This window comes from Pongo pygmaeus, chromosome 16 (assembly GCF_028885625.2).
Source record: "Pongo pygmaeus isolate AG05252 chromosome 16, NHGRI_mPonPyg2-v2.0_pri, whole genome shotgun sequence".
Taxonomy (NCBI): Eukaryota; Metazoa; Chordata; class Mammalia; order Primates; family Hominidae; genus Pongo; species Pongo pygmaeus.
This window is the reverse complement of record NC_072389.2, coordinates 84490280-84499314: the sequence shown is the minus strand read 5'-3', so window position 1 is coordinate 84499314 and position 9035 is coordinate 84490280.

Below are 9035 nucleotides of genomic sequence, written 5' to 3'. Positions count from 1 at the left end.
AAACCCCATCTCTACTAAAAAATACAAAAATTGGCTGGGCGTGGGGGCATGTGCCTGTAATCCCAGCTACTTGGGAGGCTGAGGCAGGAGAATCGCTTGAATCCAGGAGGTGGAGATTGCAGTGAGCAGACAGTGCGCCATTGCACTCCAGCCCGGGTGACAAGAGCAAAACTCCATCTCAAAAAAAAAATAAAAATAAACTTTGCCTTTAAAAAAAAACATAAGACCTTGTCTTTAAAAAAAAAACAATAACAAAAAACAAGCAAGATAATTTCAGAATTTGATAAGAACTATTGAGGAGGGCTAGGTGCAGTGGCTCACGCCTGTAATCCCAGCACTTTGGAAGGCCTAGGCAGGTAGATCACAAGGTCAGGAGATGGAGACCATCCTGGCCAACATGGTGAAACCCCATCTCTACTAAAAATACAAAAATTAGCTGGGTGTGGTGGCACATGCCTGTAATCCCAGCTACCCGGGAGGCAGAGATTGCAGTGAGCCAAGATTGTGCCACTGCACTCCAGCCTGGCGACAGAGTGTGACTCTGTCTCAAAAACAAAAACAAACAAAAAAACTATTGAGGAATAACTAGAAATTGATGCAGTGGGGGGTACGGGATTTTACTTTTAATCAGGTGGTCAGGAAATGCCTTCCTGACAAGGAAACCTGAGTTAGGACAGAAGATGGAGAAAGTGGCAGTCATGCAGGATGGAGGGGAAGAGCATTCCAGATACAGGGGTGATCTAGCTAAAGACCCTTTGGTAGAAAAGAGCTTGCTACGGCCAGGCACAGTAGCTCATGCCTGTAATCTCAGCACTTTGGGAAGCCAAGGCAGGAGGATCACTTGAGCTCAGGAGTTCACCAGCCTGGGCAACATAGTGAGACCTCATCTCTACTAAAAACAAAATAAAAATTATCCGAATGTGGTGGGGCACACCTGTGGTCCTAGCTACTTGGGAGGCTGAGATGGGAGTATCACTTGAACCCGGGAGGTTGAGGCTGCAGTGAACTATGATTGCACCACAGCTGTGGTGACAGAGAACCTGTCTCTCAAAAAAAAAAAAAAAAAAAAAAAGAATAAAGAAGTTTGTGAGAGGGAGGGGCAGAGAGGAATCAGGTACAGATTCTCGACAAGATAGGAGGACAATGGAAAACAGGGGCTAATTCCGGTTTATATTGAAGATTGTATTATTTGGGCAGGTGGGAAGGAGTCCTCTTTAAGCAAAGAATATGAAAATACAAGCCAGGTGTGGTGGCACGTGCCTGTAGTCCCAGCTACTGGGAAGGCTGAGGAGGGAGGATCGCTTAAGCCCAGGAGTTAAAGTCAAGCCTCAGCCTGGGCAACATAGCAAAACCCTATCTCTACAAACAGAAAAAGAATATGATAGTACAAATGTGAAATTGCGTGTGAAATTGGATATTTACTTAGAACAAAAAAATTTTCAACAAATTACATTATTTTTTGGACCACAACACTCAAAGCCAGAACAAATTTTGTAAAAGTTGACAAACATCACAGTAACTAGAAAATGATAGTTTGGGCCGGGCATGGTGGTTCACGCCTGTAATCCCAGCACTTTGGGAGGCCGAGGCGGGCAGATCACGAGGTCAGGAGATCAAGACCATCCTGGCTAACAAGGTGAAACCCCGTCTCTACTAAAAATACAAAAAATTAGCCAGGCATGGTGGCGGACGCCTGTAGTCCCAGCTACTCGGGAGGCTGAGGCAGGAGAATGATGTGAACCCAGGAGGCGCAGCTTGCAGTGAGCCGAGATCGCACCACTGCACTCCAGCCTGGGCGACAAGAGTGAGGCTCCATCTCAAAAAAAAAAAAAAGAAAAAAAAAAAAGAAAATGATAGTTTGACTAACGGCCTGACATCGTATAGTACTTTTCCCCCTTCCTGTTTTGGTATTGATGAGAACTGAATCCTTAGCTTATAATTTTCTACATCTGGAGACTGGAAGCGTTTATCATAGACTAGCTTCTGACTCCATACATTTCAAGCCTTGTTTCTCTCTCCAGTATTCATAAACTTCCGATGATGGGCACCATAGAAAACATAGTTCACGTGGTGACACAACCTCTGTCCCTGCATCTTCTTGTCTTGATGCCAGGTGAGTTGGCACAATGGTGATAGGAAACATCCCGAAGCCATTTCTACACTGGAATGGTTAAAAATAAGCTCACTACACATGAAAGTGACTGCGAATTAACATATTCCATTACACCCATCACCACTCCAACGTCTTCCAAAGGGAGGAGAAATTTGTCCAGAAACAAACGGTAGTGCTTCTCAACTGCTGTTAAAAGATATTTTGCGACCAGGCACGGTGGCTCACGCCTGTAATCCTAGCACTTTGAGAGGCCAAGGCAGGCAGATTGCCTGAGTTCAGGAGTTCGAGACCAGCCTGGGCAACATGGTGAAACTCCGTCTCTACTAAAATACAAAAAAATTAGTTGGGCATGGTGGCGTGCACCTATAATCCCAGCTACTCGGGAGGCTGAGGCAGGAGGATTGCTTGAACCCGGGAGGCAGAGGTTGCAGTGAGCCAAGATTGTGCCACTACACTCCGGCTGGGTGACAGAGTGAGACTCCATCTCCAAAAACAAAAAAAAATATTTTGCATATGAGCATAAGAATACGTTATTAGGGTCCTTCCCAGGGCCTTGGAAGGAGCCATGCAAACGAAGAGGCTTGAATCTTAAGCTGCATTAGCTTCACAGTAAATTGGGGAAGTTCTCTGATGGGAAACCTATGCAAGGTTTAAGACATGTGTTCATGTGCTCCGATTGACATATTAAGAAGATCCCTCTAAGCAGTGAAGGGGAGAATAGGTTGGAGGGGAACAAGCACGGGCAGCTTTTCTTTTTGAGACAGTCTTGCTTTGTCACCCAGGCTGGAGTGCAGTGGTGCAATCTCAGCTCACGGCAACCTCCGCCTCCCGGGTTCAAGCAATTCTCCTGCCTTAGCCTCTGGAGTAGCTGGGACTACAGGCACGTGCCACCATGCCCGGCTACTTTTTTTGTATTTTTAGTAGAGACAGGGTTTCACCGTGGTACCCAGGATGGTCTCGATCTCCTAACCTCATGATCCGCCCGCCTCGGCTTCCCAAAGTGCTGGGATTACAGGCGTGAGCCACCGTGCCCGGCCATGGGCAGCTATTATAGAAGTCCAGGCACGGGATGGTAGTGATGGCTTGCATGGAATGATGGCACTGGAGTTGTGTGACTTGGCACAAATTACTCACCTTTTCTGATCTTTGGTTTCCTCAACTACACAATAGAGAGATTGCCTCTAAATCACTGAGCACAGAGTAGGCCCTCAAGGGTTTACAAGGTTGTTGTGAGAATTAGCACTAACATTTATAATGTAGCTGACACTTACTGTTTAATCAACAAATGATAGCTTCTACTCTGCTCTAAAGAGAAATGGGGCTTTCTAAGGCTGCAAAACACTTTAGAAAAGCAATTAGAGGCTGGGCATAGTGGCTCTCGCCTGCAATCCCAGCACTTTGGGAGGCCGAGGTGGGTGGATCACCTGAGGTCAGGAGTTCAAGACCAACCTGACCAACATGGAGAAACCCCGTCTCTACTAAAAATAACATAATTAGCCAGGCATGGTGGTGTGCATCTGTAATCCCAGTTACTCAGGAGGCTGAGGCAGGAGAATGGCTTGAACCTGGGAGGCGGAGGTTGCAGTGTGCCAAGATGGTGCCAGTGCACTCCAGCCTGGGCAAAAGAGCGAGACTTCATCTCAAAAAAAAAAAGGAAAAAGAAAAGAAAAGCAATTAGAAGGAAAAAGTATTTTTACATTTCTCCTTTAAGAGTATTTTTAGGCTGGGGGCGTTGGCTCGCGCCTGTAATCCCAGCACTTTGGGAGTCCAAGGCGGATGGGTCACTTGAGGCCAGGAGTTTGAAACCAGCCTGGCCAACATGGTATAACCCCCTCTCTGCTAAAAATTCCAAAAAACAACAGCTGAGTATGGTGGCGGGTGCCTATAATCCCAGATAGTTGGGAGACTGAGGCAGGAGAACTGCTTGAACCCGGGAGGCGGAGGTTGTAGTGAGTTGAGATTGTGCCACTGCACTCCAGCCTGAGTGACAGAGCAAGACTCCATCTCAAAAAAAAAATAAAATAAAACAGTATTTTAAAATAGCTTGCCTATAATTTGCTGAAGGTTACCGATATACTCGTTCAGCATCTAAACTGGGCCACTGAGATAAGTTAATAGTGGCTAACTCTGGACAAGATATTATGGGTGATTTTTATTTTATTCACTGTGTATTTTTCAAAGTGATCATGCATTGCTTTCCTAATCAGAAAAAGTAAGTTATTAGATTGTTTAGGACTCAGAAGACAATTTACCCTGGATTCTCCCATTCCATGTGATTCCTAAAATTTCAGAGAAGGTTATTACATAAGGCTCTTAGGTACAGAATCAAAGACTTGGCCTCTCTAGTGTTAAGTATAAAGAAATTTAGAGAAAACATTCTTCCTGCCAAGATGAAAGGAAGTGAAAATCCTCTCCAACTGTGAGACCTACTTCTATAACTAACAGATTCATATACATTTACTCAAATAGTCAACCCATTTCCCATTTCTCTTGGGTTCTTATAGGAGAAAATAGGGCAAAGTAGATTCTTTTAAAAATCCCTATCACTAATGTTAATGTGTGGCATAAAGATGGATTTTAAAATAAGCCAAAAATTCTACTTCAAGGTGTATACTCAAAATAAATGAAAACGTATGTCCACACAAAAAACTTGTACATGGGTGTTCATAGCAGCATTATTCTTAAGAGTAGAAATAACTCATATTTTTGCCAATGAGTAGATAAACAAAATGTAGTATAACCATACAATGGAAGAAAAATAATAAATCGCTGCTTTTTTTCTCTAATCTAGTAAACAAATTACTGATGCACACTACAACATAGATAAACCCTGTAAACATTACACTAAGTGACAGAAGCCAGACACAAAGGATCACATATTGTATGATTCCATTTACAGGAAATGTCCATAATAGGCAAATACGTGGAGACAGTAAGTAGATGAGTGGTTGCCTAGGTCTGGGCAGTGATTTGGGAGTGATGTCTAAGAAGTGTGTGGAGTTTTATTTTTGGGGTGATGAAAATGTTCTAAATCGATTGCGGTGATGGTCGCACAACCCTAGGAGTATAGAGAAAGCCATTGAAATGTATGTTTTAAATGGGTGAATTGTATGGTATGTGAACTGTATCTCAGTAAGGCTGTTACCAAAAAATAACAAAAATAAATAGAGAAATTTATTTTACTATCATTTCATGTAATTCTAAATTCAATCAAGAATGGAAAATTCCCAAGTAGTCTGAACAACTGAATTAAAGTTTCATGATTAAATACTGCTTTTAAAAATAGATTCACAATTATATTTTGCAAATTGTGTATTATAAAGATGATTAAACCACAAATTTACTAGAATAATGTTGACGTACTTTAGCATGGGGAATATTTTTATGTGCATTGTACTAACAAGAACTTTAAATGATAGCTTTGTCTACATAAACACAAAACAACCTTTGGGTACATCAGCATCAAAAACAAAATAAAAATGCAAATGCTACAATGAAAAAAAATGCAACACAGATGACAAAGAACTATCTTTAAAAGAGCTCATAAATGAATTTATAGAAAGTTAAATTATCTGATAGAAATTGGGCAAAAAAGATGATCAGACAGTGCATGCAAGAATACAAATGAATGATACCTGGAAGAAGAAGGGGAAAAAAGCATTTGACGTGGGTTTACCCTGATGTGTGACATACAATGTTGTTTACAGAATTCTTCCCTACTAGGGATATTAACTCTAATTGGTTTCAGGTTATAACAATAGTAACAAAAAAGACATTAGGAAATTTTAAGAGTAGTTCATCATGTTCACTGAGCGCTTTTTTAGATCAGATTGTGACTACTTGCATTTGATGCCGTTGTAATCCCTTCCTCTTTCTCTCTCCTCCGTCACTCCGTGGTAGCTTCCCTTCCTCTCTGTTCCCTTTACTACAGTCTTACACCCTCATCCTTCCTTGCCTATTTCAGTAGCCTCCTAACTCACTCTGTCTCTTCCCACCTAGTCCATCTTCTGGGCTCCCAGAATCATTGTTCTAAACAAGTCAGAGTAATTGTTTTTCTCATTCACTAAAAAATCTCAGCTGCCTCTGCATTGCATAGAGCACAAACTTCAAGACCTGCAAAGCTGTCTTCTCATCCTAGTGCACATTTCCAACCTCATCTCTTATTTCCCCCAGCAAGCTGTGCTCTAGCTCTGCTTAGCTACTGTGAAGCTTTCCCATTGCCAAGCCTTTGCACGTGCGGTTCCTTCTGCCTTTACTCCCTACCCTTCAGCACACAGCTACCTGGAGTTTAGCACTCCTCCACAATATTGTTGTGGATTATCTGCTTTTCCTGCAAGGCTGCAAGAGCCGAGGACATGTCTTATCCATGTATCCCCACCACCTAAAATGATCAGGAACATGGTAAGTGTCCAATAAAGGAATGAATCAACTTTCTGGTTTTGTTTTTCAGAGTATGGAATATTTTTGCACTGCTAAAACAAATATTCTCATGGAACTTTCAAAGTGCTAGACTGTACAAATTCCAGAGTCTTCCTTTATTTTCTGATTAGGAAAAAACGCCAGAGGTAAAATTATACACAGGAGTACATGATTTTTTTACATAGTTTATTTTTAAAAGCATGATTTGAAAGCTCACCAAAATGAAATCAACTTGACTTTGATTTTAAAGTTTTGACTCAAGATTTAAAACTTAGCTGTCTTTGGTTTTCTACTTATTTATATCAAGGTGCTTCTGAGCTGGTAGGGTCCCTGTGAAAACCCATGAGTTTTGCTCAGATTAATGAAATGCTTGCTATTAGTGATGGGCCCCTGTTCAGATGTGTATTGCTAAGGGAGCATTTGGGATGCATCAGGCAACACTCTGGAAACCAACCGTCCTGCAACTCAGGTTAAAAATATGCCACAGAGCAGAGGAAAGTGGGGCTAGCGTGAGAATCTAGACTAGGCAGCCAAACCCCATCGCAGGGAAAAAAACTCACGGTTAAAGAGTAGCCTTTGCCTCACCTCCTATCTTTTGCTTTTCCTCATGGTATGAATTTATTTCAACAAAAAGATGAATACGTTGAAATTTGCCTGTTGTCAGGGTCAAATTCTGAAGACTTTCCTAATGTGGCAGCAAACTATACCAGGCTCTCTTATCCACTATTGCCTTTGAAGAAGTTGTCCTAGCTTTAGGCGAATGTTGAAGGGGTAGTCAGGATACAGAAAATCCACCAGTGCTACTGATCTGGATGGAAAGCAGGTATTTTTTAGGATTTCACATCAGCATATCCAGGGTATTTATTCATTAATCAGTATTTATTTGTTGGCTAACATGTGCCAGTTTCTGTTCTAGGTACTGAGACACAACTATTGAATGAAAACAAAGTACTGCTCTGGAAGTCTGTATTCCAGTGGAGAGAGACAAGAAACAAATATGCCAGCTGGTGATGAGTGCTATGGAGAAAAACTCAACAGGGTATGTATGGGGAATAGAAAATGTGAGGGTGCAGGGGAAAGAGATTGCTCCTTTACAGAAGTACCCCCAAAAAGGTGACATGCAAGCAGAGACCTGGAGATGAGGGAATGGGCAATAGATACCTAGGAAGAGCATTCCCAAGGCAGAGGGATTGGCAAGTGATGCGAGGGGAGCTTAGCACATTCACAGAATGATGAGAAGGCTCATTTGGATGAATGAGGAAGGAAGCACATGGAAGGTAGCACAAGGCCAGAATACAGGATACCTCGTGAACCAGTACAAAGAATCTGACTTTTACTGAGCAAGATGGGAAGCCACTGGAGAGTTTTGAGCCAAGACCGTGCAGTAGCACCGTTTTACATTTTGAAAGGATCACTGTGGCTGCTGCTGGAGAATTGACTGTGGGGAATGAAGTAGAGGCAGGGAGACCAGTTAGGAGGCTGTTGCAATAGTCCAAGTGAGAGATAATGGTGAATTGGACCAGCGTTCCTGCAGTGGAAAGTGGCTGGATTCTGGGTAAATTCTGGAGACAGAGTTAATAAGATTTATTGACTACCTCGACCTCTGGGTGTAGCAAGACTGGAGGGTGAAGATGTGCCATTCATCTTCACTACTTGCTGATTCTGTACTTGTGAATTTGCAAAATTTGCATTCTCATAAAATGTACATGTAACCCCCAAACCAATACTTGTGGTACTTTTAGTCATTTGTTGACATGCAGAGTGGTGAAAATTTTGAGTACCCAGACGCACATGTTCCCAGCTGAGGTTGAGCAAGGCGACACTCTGCATTCTTGTTTCAGCTCTCACACTGTTAAGTGTTCCTGCAGTCTACCTTGTGCCATTTATTTTTGCATTTTTCTTAGTGATTTTACGATTTCAAATGGCACCCAGGTGTAGTGCTGAAGTGCTGTTTAATGTTCCTAAGCACAAGAGGGCTGTGATGTCAGCACTTTGGGAGGTTGAGGCAGGAGGATCCCTTGACCCCGGGAGTTCGAGACCGGCATGGGAAACATGGTGAGACCTTCCATGCTCACCGTCTCTACGAAAAAAACACTGTTTAGTGTTGTTCCTAAGCATAAGAGGGCTGTGATGTCAACACTTTGGGAGGTCAAGGCAGGAAGACCGTTTCAGCCTGCAGTGAAATATGATCACGCCACTGTATTCCAGCCTGGGTGACAGAACAAGACCCAGTCTCAAAAAACAAAACAAAACAAAACATTCAGGTAAAGAGCTGTTGGCTGAGTTCTATGTTAATGAATCCATAATATACATTTAAAAAGGTGTCTTTAAGTAGAAATACACAAAAAACAGGTTATGTACTGATCAGTTGATTAAAATGTGACCAGTGGCTTGTAGGACCCTAACCCAGTACTTCCCCTAGGTGCAAGAGTTCAGTATTTGTTAGTTTTTGTGGTGACTTTAGAACATAACTACCAAAAACAATAAGAACCAGCTGTACAGA